The sequence below is a fragment of the Odocoileus virginianus genome, chromosome 19 (genome assembly GCF_023699985.2).
Source record: "Odocoileus virginianus isolate 20LAN1187 ecotype Illinois chromosome 19, Ovbor_1.2, whole genome shotgun sequence".
Taxonomy (NCBI): domain Eukaryota; kingdom Metazoa; phylum Chordata; class Mammalia; order Artiodactyla; family Cervidae; genus Odocoileus; species Odocoileus virginianus.
In genome coordinates, this window is record NC_069692.1 from 6,908,416 (window position 1) to 6,923,299 (window position 14,884).

The following is a 14,884-nucleotide window of genomic DNA, read 5'->3' on the forward strand; positions in this document are numbered from 1 at the left end:
CTGTTCCTGGTTAAATTTCCCTTAATTTCAGTGCCAACAACCTTTATACTCTGTCCCTTGTTTGTACTCAGAATAAAAGCTGTTCTCTTACAAATGTTTAACCTACAAACTTCACAGGTATTAAAAGTCCTACAGAGCCCAGCAAAAGGAACCTGACCTCTGTAAGCACCCACCCCCCTCCGCCCCGCCAATGGTGTCACGGGCTGTTTGTTGAGGGTTACTTTGAAGGTTCAAGCAAATAGATTGAGAAACAGCTTTATGAAACTTAATAGATTCTTAAATAGATTGTAACTGGATTATCAGGAAAATCCCCAAGAAGCTGTCTTAAACTTACTTTGTGTATAATGTCCAAGAAATTTATGAAAGTTCATTCTCCATCTCTCTCTCCCACCACCCTTCCTTCTCAAATTCCCTCATCTGATTTATTCTCGTAATTGGTAAGTGAGCCATTTTCCTATTCTGTTAGAATGTCTATGAAATGATAAAGAGAAAAAAAGTTAATTAAATGGAAGAATTTGTGGAGGGACATTAGGTTCAGAAATAAATTATTTCAACATGTGAGGTTTTCACTGGGCTGCCAAAGAAAATCCATGCAGTAGGTCACAAGAATAGAATCAGTAGCTGGTAGGCTTAAATTTCCTGGTTTAGAAAAACTTAAGATGGGTGTTCAGATATGACGTTTTCTAAGTTGGGTGGTTTGGAGTAGAGTATGTACTTACAAGTATAACTTCAGAATTCAGATTTTGGCAAACTGGATTAGAAGTGAATTTGACATTATTAATCTTTGCATTAATAAATGAGGCACTGTGTTTGATATTTTGTTTTAATATTTTAAATTGCAAATACTGTGCTAGAAGAAAGGAAAGTGAATTATAGTTATGATTTTGTCACTAACAAATAATGTATTGGAAGAAAATTTATTTAAATTGTAGGGGCCTTGGTTTACCAAAGATGAAAATTTTAATGTCTGCTTAGATACTTGCTAACTTTCCAGATCTAAGAACACCCCAAACAAAGCAGAGGTATCACTTCAGTTCTGTCCTCTGCTTTCCAATCAGACTTGGTTAGAAATAATACCACATTTCTGGATGCTCTTTAGTTATTACAATATTGTGTTATCACACAAGTAAACTTTTACTTTAATAAAAGTTTGAGGGCTGCTGGCACTATGAATAAGGTACTTGAACTGCTCAAACTTAAATAACCTCTCAAGGTTTTCCAGGATAAAATTGCATTGATTTCTTTTGTAGACAAGAAACACTTTCTGCATGATTTCAAATTACATGATATTTTTGTTCTTGTTTTACATTTCTAAAAATCTAGTTTTGAGGATACCATAGGGCTTACACGACAAGTAGTAAAAATTAAAAAGCTTCATGAAGTTGGTCATGGTAATTAAGAATAAAAAAAAAGAGATAAAACCCCAGGATTCATAAAAAGTTGCAGTTTTAACCTTTTTTGAATTATAGACTTAGAAAGTCTGAGAAGAACCTTGGAAACCCTCTTACTACAATAAGCATTAGCATACACACACACTTAGACACCGCGAGAGAGTCAAAAGCGAAAGAACTACTTCAGGCCTTTCTGTGTCCCAATAGGTGGTCTCTCTGTTTTGGTCTTTGCAGTTATCTTTGTCGTCTGTACGGTGGTGTTAGAGGGAACTAGGGCAAATAGTGACAACTATGAGTATCCAAGTATGAGAAGAGCGTAGTGGCCCAGATAAAACAAAATGATGGATGATTCTCAAATTGTTTCTCTTTGGTCTTGTAAAGGTTTCTTTTGCTTCTTGCTCATGTTAAAATCTGGCCTTCTTGAGAACACACGAGTTGTTGGTTAGCCATATTTGTGGTGAGTTGTTGGGGCAAAGCCAGCTCGAATTTAAAATAGGCTGCGGATGGCCTACAAAGTGTATGCAGAATATGTGGATAATTACGAGCTTTCAACAGGTTTTTATGTATTAATAAGCCATTTACTCTAAGGAGAAATCTGAGCGCATTCAAAAAAGTTGCAGTAATTTCCACACAGATAAATATGTTTTACCGCAGCATGTGAATAGACTTCAGAGGGGGGCTAAAATTCCCCTTCCAGATTTTTCCTATCATAGTAATCTATATTTGGAGGTGTATTTTGCTGTGAATGACATGGAAAAGAGCAAAATAAAGTGTTTGTTCTCTCTCCCCTCTTTCTTCCCCAACCATGTTTTATTTTCTCCTGTTTCCTTGTGGTCACATTCTCTTCTCAACTTCTGAAGACAATTTAGTCTGGGTCTCACTCAGTGTGTGGTGCTGGAGGAGGCTTGGGGCACCCTAAAAGTAATGCTGAGTCTGATTCTTATTAGGATCAGAGCTGCTGAGAAAAATCTTTAAGTAAGTGAAACCATTTGTAAGGGTTTCTCTTGATAATGCTTATCCCATTTATTTCCCTGTTACAGTGACATTCTCTGGTAGATGTTATTAATAGCGTTTTATGAAATGTAAGTCAGGACCCTAAAGGGCTGAGCAAATTGTCCCCAGCCACTAAGGTTGTAAGGACAGAGCCAGGTAGAATTAACTGCACATCTACATTCCTTTTAAATATCTTTAGCTTCAACTCCAAGCTGGGGTATACCAGATGCCCAATTAATATTTAGGGAATATTGTTTGAAGGATAGAGTTACCTTCAAAACTGCATTAGTTTCCTGATGTGATATCTAGCCAAGCATCCTGCCATTCATCATCCTTTGCTCTTGTTACTGAGTTCAAGTTTGTACCGTCTGCCTCACGACAGGCCAATAAATCAAGAGACAAGCTGATGAGGCATGGAATAGTGACTTTATTCAGAAAGCTGCAGACCCAGAAGATGGAACTATCTTAATCTAGTCTGAATTCAGGCTTCTTTTATATTAAAAGGGGAGGAGGTGACTTCCCTGGCAGTCCAGTGGTTAAGACTCTGGGCTTCCCTTGCAGGGGAATGGATTGATTTCCTGATTGAGGAACTATGATCCTGCATGTTACATGGTGCAGCCAAAATAAGGGGGTGTATGGGGTGTCATTGGTTGTTGCAAACTTCTTGGTGCAGGAGCCCTTTGTTCTTGCATCTGTCCACCTAGGTCAAGTCACAGTGTTCCTGTAAGCCTCCAAGAAGATAAATATTATTCTCTATCCTGAAACTTTTTATATCTATATGAATGAAAATTGTTGCACCTTAAAAAGTGAGAGCCTTGAGAATGGACGGTCCTGTATATTTTAGGCTATAGGCAACATTCTTAACCTGTAACAAAAGCAATTGAATAAAAAGGATAAAGGAAAAGTAAGAAGTCTAATATGGAATCAGTTTTGTTCTTCTCTATTACACTCTGGACTGGATAGTGAGTTTCCATGCTCTTGGAAGCAGAGTGGTGGACTAGACAACTCCAGCTAGAAATTCATGTCCTGAAACCTATAAAATTGAATAACTTCCTCACTAATAAACATTTGTTGAAGTTGTGGGTGCAGTGATTTAAGAAATGCACCTATGTCTTTTAGTCAAATAATAGAAGATAGTTTTTTTTTAAAAAAATCTGGAGTATAGTTGTTTTACATTGTTGTATTAGTTTCTTCTGTATAGCAAAGTGAATCAGCTATATGTATATACATATTCCCTGTGTTTTGGATTTCCTTCCCATTTAGGTCACCATAGAGCATTGAGTAGAATTCTCTGTACTATACAGTAGGTTCTCATTAGTTATCTGTTTTATATATAGTAGTTTATATATGTCAATCCCAGTCTCCCAATTCCCTCTTTTTCCCCCTTGGTATCCATACATTTGTTTGCTACATCTATGTCTTTATTTCTGCTTTCAAGTAGTTTCATCTGTACCATTTTTCAAGGTTCCACATAAGTGCGTTAGCATAAGATATCTGTCTTTCTCTTTCCAACTTATTTCAGTCTATATGACAATCTCCAGGTCCGTCCACATCTCTGCAAATGGCACAATTTCACTCCTTTTCATGGCTGAGTAATATTCCATTGTATGTATATACCACATCTTTTTTAATCCATTACTCTGTTGATGGACATTTAGCTTGCTTCCATGTCCTCTCTACTGTAAATAGTGTTGCAATTAACATTGGGGTGCATGTAATCTTTTGGAATTACAGTTTTCTCTGGGTATATGTCCAAGAGTGAGATTGCTAGGTCATATGGTAGTTCTGTTTTTAGTTATAAGAAACAGAAGACAGTTTTAAAAATATACCAAAGAGTAACTGAGCCATTTATATATGTTGGTTTAATACAATCCTAAGGATATTTTGCTAGAATATCTTGAAGAATTTAGGAAATATTATGTGTTGACATTTTAGAAATACACTAATACTTCTTTCCCACTAATGGTGATTTTTTAATCCTGGAAAACATTCGAGTAATTATAGTCAGCTTTCATGTATCAGTGACTATTCAAAGTAACATTCTTATATCTGATATCTAGCTTGATTTTATAATACTATCTATATTAGAAGGTTTTAGAATGGCTTCCTGTTACATTTTGAAGCCAAAAAACTTTCAACAATGCTATAATTATTTTTTTTAAATTTGATTATTTGTTGTTGGTCATTTCTATTATTAGTTCATATCAAGTCTCTTAAATTTTTCAGTGTTTATGTAAATAGCAGCTTACACTAAGAGAGTTTCCAGCCTTGGGATTCTTGAACATACTGAATCCTTGATCACATTCTCGCCCTGGTTGTTGGTTGTCTGCCTGGATTAGAAGATCAAAAGCAGAAATAAAAACTGCAAGTGAGAGACTTTTCATAATTCTTTTTGCTGTTGAATTGTGTTTCTTTCTTTAAATTCCTGTTCCTTAGTAAATGAATTTGGCAAAATCCTTGCCTGGATGTTGAAAGGGATAACAGTAAGAAATACAGTGGAGAACAAAATGCCAGTTGAGTTTTTAATCTTTATTTACGATTCATAGTGGTAGTCTCCATATCATTGACCCCTTGTGTTACTGACAAGGGGTTCTTGTTTCCTTAATCAATAGGAATTGACCAGAGGCCAGACAGGAAATTCAGACAAGGTTTTACTGGGGTCCCTGCTGCAGCAGGGGAGAGTGAGAACAAACCACAGGCCCCGTTGCTTGCTTGCTCCCTGAGGAGGAGATGAACTTTTCCCTTATGTGGGGTGAGGGTAGGGACGTGCCCAGGTCCCACTGGAGGGGCGGCTTAGATGCTTTGTCCACCTCTTAGGTGGTGGTGTATACAGGGGCATGGGCCGTACACTGCTTTTGCTCAGGACTCTTCAGAAGTGGCAGCTGGATCTTTTGGTCTCTTTGTATCTTTTGTCCAGAATTTGCTCTTACTGCACATGCATGTGGCTATTTTTAGTCCCATATAATTTCTTTCTATTTTGTTGCTTAAGAAGAGGTGTATCTAGCTGCAAGCATTGCAGCACTGCAGCAAAGGATCCCAGGCCTCAAGCCTGTCTCACTTAAATGGTCATTTCAGGAGGTAGAGGGCAGAAATGGGTATCATAAGTTGAGCTTATTGGGTTCTAAACCAGGAATTAGAGCTAGATCTGCCTAAGTTATATTGTGAGTGATTCTAAAGATGTGGAAAAAGCTTGAAGCCCAGGGGTCCATTGATAGTTGCTTCGGACTGCAGGGTACTGGCAAATGTGTATGGCTTAGTCTGCTTGCTCTGCCTCTAACTTCATCTAAGTACATCTCCAACGACAGAGAATGTCTCCCTACTCAGACATTCTAGGCTCTTCTTAAAGGTTTGTAAAACTGGGCAGGGTGTGTAAGGGGGAGCAAAGATAAAGAGTCAGTCACAGGTGTAGCATGTGGAAGACACGTGCCATGCTGCTCTGTTGTATTGTGGGGGGAAAGAGGACAAGGATACGAGGGTAGGACGTTTAAGAACATATCTCCATATATTATGCATGATATTCAGGAAACAAGATATGTCAGATCCTGTTCAGAGCTTGAGAAAGACCTGCACAAACACTATTCAGGAAGGCCTTTCATAGGATGGTGATTGTCTCTGTTGGGTAGGTGGCTAGAAGAGGAGTTAATGAACTATTCTGGGGAAAAGACCAAACCTGGGATTCAGTCCCTCTCTAGAATATGCAGATGCAAGCTTCTGCTGACACTTGGGTCATGAGTAATCCTAAGTTACTGAAGTTAAGCACATTTGAGGCTATTTAGCGCTCTTTATGGTTTGATGATGGTTCTCAATAGGGTTATTCATTGTTTTAATAAAATAATTTTTTTTTTTTTTTTTTTTTTTACCAAAAATGACCTCTCCTGAACAGAGACAGATGCAGGTTTTCTGCGCTCACTGCTTATAATTTTTGGAGCCCTCTTTAAGAAAATAGCACAAAATTACAAATACAAGATAAAGTGGAATAGTGACTAATTCTTTAGAAGGTAGAAAGAAAGCACAGTGCATCAGAAAATTTAAAAAGCTGACAATCACTGAAAGCATAATAATTTCAGAAAAATAGCACAATATTTGTATTGATAAACTGCCGGACACATTTCTACTATGCTTTTTCCCTCGTTTTATTATTATTGGCTCCATGATCTCTGGTTTCCTTTTTTATTTTTCCTGAAGACAAGGTTTTAGAGCAGTTTTTGGTTTATAACAAACTTTAGAGAAAGGTACAGAGGTTTCTCTTATATCTCCTGCCCCAGCACATTCACAGACTCCTTCGTTATCAACATCACTCATCAGTGGCACTTTAAAAAATTTTATTTTTTTTTTGGGAAGGGGGACCGGGATGGGGAATACATGTAAATCCATGGCTAATTCATTTCAATGTATGACAAAAACCACTGCAATGATGCAAAGTAATTAGCCTCCAACTAATAAAAATAAATGGAAAAAAAAAATTAAATTTTTTTTTTTTTTTTACCAAGAGTGAAGCTCACTGACACATTATAATTACCCAAAGTCCATAATTTGGTTTAGGGTTCAATCTTGGTGTTGTATATTTTGTTTGTTTGGACAAAAATATAAGGACATATATCCATAATTCTAATATCAGAATATACTGTTTCTTTTCACTGTCCTAAAAACCCTCTGTTGTCTGCCTATTCACCTCTTTCCCTCATCCCCTGGCAACCACTGATCATTTCACTGTCTCCATAGTTTTGCCTTTTCCAGAAAGTCATATGTAATTGGAATAATATGGAACCTACCTTTCTCAGATTGGCTTCTTTCCCTTGGTAGTATGTGTTTTAGGTTCCTCCATATCTCAGTAGCTCATTTCTTTTCAACTACTAATAGTATTCCCTGTCTGGATGTATCACAGTTTATTTTTACATTCATTTCCTGAAGGCCATCTTGGTTGCTTCCAGTATTTGGCAATTATGAATAAAACTGCTATCAGTATTTGTATGCAGGATTTTTATGGATATACATTTTCAACTTTGGGGGAAAATATTAATGAGCAGTGATTGATGGATCATGTGATAAGAGTATATTTGGCTTTTTAAGATCTGATTGCGTCTTTATATGACAACAATTTTCTAACGTCATTTGCTTCTTTATATGATAGCAATTTTATAATATCATTTTCATTGGAGAGAATAATTAAGTCTTTCCTCTTATATGACCGGATGAAAAATTTTTTTCTTATCAGAGAGAGTTAGGATGCATAAAACAGGTAATTTCATATGCAGATGTACTTCTTGCTAGTAGCTGTGTTATAGGTTTGTGTCCTACAGAAGGTCTGATAAATTCTGTCTCATGATTGCCATCCAAAAAAGGAAAAAAATAGTTCAGTGTACTTACAGCTGTTTGCTCTGTGTCATCAAGTATATTTCTGTCAAGAAAGAGCTTCATTTGAGACATACTGAAGTCCCATTTCCTCTGTGTACAATGTTAGAAGTCTTATGACTGGAAGATTTTTCTGCAGATTCGCTTCTGGATCTATACATATCAAGATTTATTTCTCCTTATAGGATCTGTAGGTTTCCTAGGTTGTGAATTGTAAGCATGCTTATGTTCTAAAAGCCTGTCCTTAGAGACGGGTTAGAGTGTCAGTACAATGGTGGGAGGAGTATTTTTGGAAGCGGTTCCTATGCTATGAAGGAGAGTAGTGACAATGGTATACAGAGCTGACTGCAGATCACAGAAATGCATATCACTAAGCCCAACAAATGTGCCCCCAACTTAATTTCTTCTTACCTGAAGCACAAAGACCCATGGCCACTCGAATTAATAAAAACTGTATGACTATGACCACACTCCTAAGCCTCCTCCCAGAGCCTTGGAAGTGTGTTGTATAAGTGAAGAACCCTGAGGCTTAAGTTTCATTAGCTTCATGGTAAATTCACTTTTCTTTTATACAGCTCGTGAGGTTCTCTTGGCAGGTACACCGGGGTGGTTTACCATTCCCTCATCCAGTGGATCATGTTTTGTCAGAACTCTCTGCTATGACCAGTCCATCTTGGGTAGCCCTGAATGTTATGGCTCATAGCTTCACTGAGTTACACAAGCCCCTTTGCCGTGACAAGGCAGTGATCGGTGAAGGGGATCACTTTTCTACCATTGGATTTTACCCTTTTCTCCTACTGATGTGGTCTTATAGACCTTCATAGTATGTTGCTTGTACCTGTGTCATCGGGAAGACCAAATCTGACTTCACATTAGAGCTGTTCCTTCTATTTTAACCCTTGTGCTCCATTGCCTGGGCTTAGCCATGCTTGCTTTGTACCTTTTGTAAAAGAATGTTGCCTATAGCCTGAAATATACAGAATAGCCTATTCTCAAGGCTCTTAACCTTTGAAGGTGTAACACCTTTTCATTCATATGGAGATAAAACATTGCAGAAGAGAGAATAATATTTGTCTTGTTGGAGATTTACAGGAGCATAGTGAGCTGACCTAGGTGGACAGCTGCAAGAACAAACGATTCCTGCACCAACAAGTGTGCAAAAGCTAACCATGCCCCTCCCTCACCATGCTTTTAAAAATGCCTTGTTGAAACCCTTCGCAGAGTTGAGGGGCTTTGGGGGCTATGAGCCACCCATCTGCCATCTCTCAGAGTCTTTTATGACCCTGCAATAAACCTTTCTCTGGTCCATGTTCTGACATTTCAGTTTGTTTGACCTCACTGTGCCTCAGGCACATTAACTTGCGTTTGGTAACACCTGTCTTCCAGTTGCATTCATCTTATCTTACACTGTCTTGCCTGTAAGGTTTAAGTGTGAAAAAATATATATACACACATACACATTCATATATATTTATTAACTACATGTATTTACTTCCTTCTTCAAGACTGATCTCAGAGTTGCTTCCTATATAATATTAATCTTTGTTGATAAATCATTCTGCATATATATAAACTTATCTGTCATTGATGGGCAAAGCTTGGACATTTTAAAAGGTTTTTTGATACAATTTTCACAATTATCTTCAGAAAAGTTTATCCTTGTGAACTTTCCTACTAGAGATATGTTGTTTTATTACATTCTTCAAAAATGACTGTCATGCATTTCTCCAACGAAGACATGCAGATGGCCAATAGGCACATGAAAAGATGTTCACTATTATTAATTATTAGAAAAATGCAAATTAAAACTATAATAAGATATCACCTCACACCAGCCAGAATGTCTATCATCAAAAAATCCACAAACAATGAATGCTGGAGAGGTTGTAGAGAAAAGGGAACCCTCTTACACTGTTGGTGGGAATGTAAACTGATATAACCATGATGGAAAACAGCATGGAGGTTCCTTAAAAAACCAAAAATAGAGCTACCATATGACACTGCAATCCTACTCGTGGGCATATCTCCAGAGAAAAACATGATCCGAAAGGATACCTGCACACCGGTGTTCACTGCAGCACTGTTTATACAGCCAAGACATGGAAGCAATGGATATGAAAGAATGGATAAAAAAGATATGGTACATATATACACTGGAATATTACTCAGCCATTAAAAATAATGAAATAACGCCATTTGCAGCAACAGGGATGGACCTAGAGATTGTCATACTGAATGAAGTACATCAGAGGAAAATTATCATATGACATCCACTATATGTGGAATCTAAAAAGAAAATACAAATGAACTGAATCACAAAACAGAAACAGACTCACAGACTTATGGTTGCCAGTGGAGGGGAAGAATGGAAGGAAGGGATAGTTAGGCACACTGCTATATTTAAAATGGATAACCAACAAGGATCTACTGTATAGCATATGGAATTCTATATGTGGCAATGTTATGTGACAATCTGGATGGCAGGGGACTTTGGGGGAAATGGATACATGTATATGTATGGCTGAGTCCCTTTGCTGTTCACCTATAAGTATCTCAACATTGTTTGTTAATCTGCTATACCCCAGTACAAAAGAAAAGTTAAAAGAAATGTCACACTTCGAGTTCCAAAATAATACCATTGTACAAATTCATTTGGAATAATTTTTATTTTTACTATATTGAGTTTTTCCATTTGGGATCATAGTATATGTTTTTTCATTATTCAGTTAATCTTTGTATGTCTAAGCAAAATTTTACCATTTTCTCTCTACATGGTTCATGCATTCTTATTAAAATATTTCATACTTTGTTGCTATTGTGAAGAATATCTTTTTTCTCTTAATTTGTTTAAACTTTCATTGCTGGTATATAGAAAAACTATTGATTTTTGTATACTTATTTTTTAGTTATTTTGACTTGCTATCTATAATAGTTCTTCAGTTAGGATAGATATTCTTTGAGGAAGTATTTTATTTTGTTTACTAGAGGTTCAGATATGAAAATTAAGTCCATGTTTTTTGGCTTCCATAAAAATAATCATATTTAATCATATTTTTTAAATCTACTTACATGATAAATTTAATTGAAGTGTTTCTTTATATTAAATCATAATTATATTTCTGAATACATCCTTTTTGGTCCTGGTGTTTTATTCTTTTAATATTCTGCTGAACTTTTTCCCAAAAAAAATAATATAGACAGAGGTGTAGCTACAGAATGCTTATTGCAGCAGTATAAAAGAAAGCAAAGAACTATAAACAAAGTAAATGTTCAAAACTAGGATGTTAGTTAAATAAATTAAAGCATATATTTCCAACTGAGACTGAGTAGACTTCATAAAGATATTATAAAACTGTATGTCTTAGTATGTCTATATTATTTGGTACAAAAGCTGTAAGTATGGAATGGGACCATTTTAAACTTAGGTGTGTGTAAGTGTTTGAGTCTGTGAGTGTGTTTGTGTGGGAGTATATGAATGTGTCCAAAAATGTGTCTGCATGTATGTATCCATCTGTGTGTTTATACTGAGAATGATCTATACTGGATTTTAGCAATGAGATTTTTCCAGGTGAATGGAGATTATATTTTTTGTTTTATTATTAGAAAAAATGACATTATAGATTTATCCAATTGAGCAAAAGGTACAATTAATATCCCAATAGAGAAACAATCGTTGCTAGCAGTAAATGAACATCATTCCAGATATCTTGTCAGTTCAGTTCAGCTCAGTTGCTCAGTCGTGTCTGACTCTGTGTGACCCCAGCATGTGATCACAGCATGCTGTGAACTGCAGCATGCCAGGCCTCCCTGTCCATCACCAACTCCTGGAGTCCACCCAAACTCAGGTCCATCGAGTTGGTGATGCCATCCAACCATCTCATCCTCTGTCAGCTCCTTCTCCTCCTGCCCCCAGTCCCTCTCAGCATCAGGGTCTTTTTCAGTGAGTTAGCTCTTCGCATCAGGTGGCCAAAGTATTGGAGTTCCAGCTTCAACATCAATCCTTCCAATGAACACCCAGGACTGATCTCCTTTAGGATGGACTGGTTGGCTCTGCTTGCAGTCCAAGAGACTCTCAAGATATCTCATACATACATATAAATACATATACAGAGATGAATATGTGGACAAAAATACTTTCAAAACTATACTCATATTTGGTATTCTATTTTAAATATTTTTTATTGTTTTCATTTGTAAAAAGAGAATAAATTGAAACTAAATAGATTGCTCAACATCAGAATATGGTCAATATTAGCTTGCTATGGCTATCATAACAAAATACCACAGACTGGGTGGCTTACAGAACAGGAATATATTTTTGCAGAATTCTGAAGGCAAGAAGTCCAAGGTCAAGGGTTCAGTAGCTTTGGTTTCTTCTAAGGCCTCTCTTCTGGTTACAGATGGCCACCTTCTTGCTGTGTCCTCACGTGGTTGCCCTCTATCTGCCATTATGTGGACTAATCTCTTAAGGACACCGGTTACATTGGACTAGTGCCCATCCTAACAATACTGTTTAAACTTAATTACCTCTTCAAAGTCCCTGTTTCCAACTGCTGTCATTCTGAGGTACTGAGGGTTAGGACTTAACTTCAGTATGTGAATATTTGGACAAAGGAACACAATTCAGCCCATAACAGATTCTTTACTGAAAGATGCTTTAATACCTGGGGCTTCCCTGGTGGCTCAGCGGTGGAGAATCCCCTTGTCACTGCAGAAGATGCAAGAGACATGGGTTCGATCTCTGGTTCAGGAAGATCCCCTAGAATAGGAAATGGCCAACCTGCTTCAGTATTCTTGCCTGGAAAATCCCATGAACAGGGGAGTCTGGGGGCTGCAGTCCATGGGTCACAAAGAGTCAGACACGATAAAATGGCTGAGCACACACACGCACTTTAATTCCTAAACAGCCACTCAAAAGATAAGAAAAATGATTGGGGATACACTAGAAGATAGCTTGGCTTTCTAAAAATCATACATTATATTTCTTATACTTCTTCCCAGCTTCCTTTTCTTCACCTGTTTTGTATATATGTGTATCACTTTTACATTGTCAAGATTTATATTTTTTGCATTGTTACTCCACAAGTATAATTCCTATAGTCAATGATCAGTTCAGTTTAGTTCAGTCGCTCAGTCGTGTCCGACTCTTTGTGACCCCATGAATTGCATCACGCCAGGCCTCCCTGTCCATCACCAACTCGCGGAGTTTACTCAAACTCATGTCCATCGAATCGGTGATGCCATCCAGCCATCTCATCTTCTGTCGTCCCCTTCTCCTCCCGCCCCCAATCCCTCCCAGCATCAGGGTCTTTTCCAATGAGTCAACTCTTTGCATGAGGTGGCCAAAGTACTGGAGTTTCAGCTTCGGCATCAGTCCTTCCAATGAACACCCAGGACGGATCTCCTTTAGGATTGACTGGTTGGATCTCCTTGCAGTCCAAGGGACTCTCAAGAGTCTTCTCCAACACCACAATTCAAAAGCATCAATTCTTCGGTGCTCAGCTTTCTTCACAGTACAACTCTCATATCCATACATGACCACTGGAAAAACCATAGCCTTGACTAGATGGACCTTTGTTGGCAAAGTAATGTCTCTGCTTTTTAATATGCTATCTAGCTTGGTCATAACTTTCCTTCCAAGGAGTAAGCATCTTTTAATTTCATGGCTGCAATCACCATCTGCAGTGATTTTGGAGCCCCCCAAAATAAAGTCTGACACTGTTTCCACTCTTTCCCCATCTATTTCCCATAAAGTGATGGGACCAGATGCCATGATCTTAGTTTTCTGAATGTTGACCTTTAAGCCAACTTTTTCACTCTCCTCCTTCAGTTTCATCAGGAGGCTTTTTAGTTCCTCTTCATTTTCTGCCATGAGGGTGGTGTCATCTGCATATCTGAGGTTATTGATATTTCTCTCGGCAATCTTGATTCCAGCTTGTGCTTCTTCCAGCAGCATTTCTCATGATGTACTCTGCATATAAGTTAAATAAGCAGGGTGACAATATACAGCCTTGACATAATCCTTTTCCTATTTGGAACCAGTCTGTTGTTCTATGTCCAGTTCTAACTGTTGCTTCCTGACCTGCATACAAGTTTCTCAAGAGGCAGGTCAGGTGGTCTGGTATCCCCATCTCTTTCAGAATTTCCCACAGTTTATTGTGATCCATACAGTCAAAGGCTTTGACATAGTCAATAAAGCAGAAATAGATGTTTTTCTGGAACTCTCTGGCTTTTTATTTAAATTAGTTCAAAGCCCATTACCAATCTTACTGTCAGACAGTTCAGTCACTCAGTAGTGTCCGACTCTTTGCGACCCTGTGGACTGCAGCATGCTAGACTTCCTTGTCCATCACCAACTGCTGGAGCTTGCTCAAACTCATGTCATTTGAGTCAGTGACGTGAATAAGGTAAGATAGGGTAAGAAACTAGTCTTCCCCTAGTTTCACTATTTTATCTATTGCCCAGGTAGAATTTTCAAGGAGGGTTGACAATACTACTATTTTGTGAATATTTCACAGGGAACACTGTTGGCCTTTCTCAAGATCAAAATGACTGGGCACACCTTGTTAGAGCTTATTTTATTTCTTGTCCATAGGTGATAGGATGGTAACTTGCTGGCCATTCTGGCCAGTTGTTGAAGGTGGTCATTGAGAGGATGTGACCATTGGGTCAAGTTAGACCCAGGCAATTGAGACTCCTAACTCCCTCCCTGTCCCAGAATGTATGTTCCACCTACTATCCCCGTGCTAGCAGTCCTTTGGAGGAAGCAGCCTTGCGAGTAAGGTGTGGTTGAGATCCTCCAGGACTTCCTTAGCAATTCAAAGGTTAAGAATCCTCACTTCCACTGCAAAGGGCATGGGCTTGATCCCTAGTCGAGGAACTGAGATCTCACATGCTACATGACCAGATCATCTGGAGTGAATATGTGAGTGACCCCAGTTAAGGCCTCCATGTAAACTTTTAAGATTCTGGGGGACAGATGTGGAAATCTACTCATCTTGCAGCTGCCAAAGGCAAGCCTTGTAGGTAAGTTTCCTTGCTTATTACACCTGGCACTTACTCATCTGGAGCAATCTGTCTCTTTATTCAGCCTTTCCTTACCCTCCATGTATGGGCGCCAGTTTACAAACCTACACTGACAGACATGT

The 14,884-nt window shown here is 38.0% G+C and overlaps 1 long non-coding RNA gene across 5 annotated transcripts in view; it reads left to right on the forward strand.

Annotated features, from left to right (window-relative positions):
- The first annotated feature begins 244 nt into the window (after positions 1–244).
- LOC139029684 (uncharacterized) overlaps positions 245–14,884 on the forward strand; it is a 297,875-nt gene continuing 283,235 nt past the window's right edge. For 3 of the 5 annotated variants that reach the window (XR_011481877.1, XR_011481876.1, XR_011481878.1), the window contains exon 1: positions 245–437. This is a non-coding gene — a long non-coding RNA (uncharacterized lncRNA). The remainder of the gene's footprint in view (positions 438–14,884) is intronic. The other 2 variants (XR_011481875.1, XR_011481874.1) reach the window with 2 other exon arrangements.